Source organism: Priapulus caudatus, unplaced genomic scaffold (assembly GCF_000485595.1).
Source record: "Priapulus caudatus unplaced genomic scaffold, Priapulus_caudatus-5.0.1 Scaffold859, whole genome shotgun sequence".
Taxonomy (NCBI): Eukaryota; Metazoa; Priapulida; class Priapulimorpha; order Priapulimorphida; family Priapulidae; genus Priapulus; species Priapulus caudatus.
The window spans coordinates 113,658-114,898 of NW_014577920.1; positions in this window are offsets into that span (position 1 = coordinate 113,658).

A 1,241-nucleotide genomic window follows, 5' to 3' on the forward strand; every position below is an offset into this window, starting at 1 on the left:
TTCGTAAAGTCTGCAGCGATCACTTCAGAGAGGCTGACTATACTAGCACACTTTTAAGTAAGTGTAATATCGAAAATAGCTTATAAACATTAGTTATTAGCTCATTTTGACTTTGAGGTTTGCAGTCGTTTTCTTGCGTATTCCATGCAGTCTAGATTATAAAAACAACTGTTAGTGTTATCATTGACAGCATTTATCGCTACAGAGCAGTATAATTATAACACGACAATGCCAGTGGCAACGTTCAGCTGGCTATATTTCGTATGCACCACTAGTATCACCGTGAATCTCAATAAACATATTACATAACTCCTCAGCACACACAAAAGAATAAACACCCACTTCATATATGGACGCATGCACACACGTACGCATGCACGCACGCACGCACACACGCACGCACACGCTTTTACGTGCGCACATGTACGTGCACACGCACGCACGCACGCACCCATACACGTGGAGGTGCACACGCACGCACGCACGCACGCACGCATGCACACACGTGTACCTGCACACGCCACGCATGCACGTACATGTATGACCACACGCACACGCACGCACACACGTGCACGTTTACACGCACGCATGCACGCATGTGTACGTACACATGCACGCACGCACGCACATACGTGTACGTGCAAACGCACGCACGCATGCACGCATGTGTACGTGCACACGCACGCCCGCCCACGTACATACGGCACGCATGCACGCACCTGTACGTGCATACGCACGCACAAGCACACACGTACGCATGCACGCACAGGTACGTACACACGCACCCACGCACGCATGCACGCACGAGTACGTGCACACGCACGCACGCACATGTACGTGCACACGTGTACCTGCACACGCACGCATGCACGTACATGTATGACCACACGCACACGCACGCACACACGTGCACGTTACACGCACGGATGCACGCATGTGTACGTACACATGCACGCACGCACGCACATACGTGTACGTGCAAACGCACATACGTGTACGTGCAAACGCACGCACGCATGCACGCATGTGTACATGCACACGCACGCCCGCACGTACATACGCACGCATGCACGCACCTGTACGTGCATACGCACGCGCGCAAGCACACACGTACGCATGCACGCACAAGTACGTACACACGCACCCACGCACGCATGCACGCACGAGTACGTGCACACGCACGCACGCACATGTACGTGCACACGTGTACCTGCACACGCACGCATGCACGTACATGTATG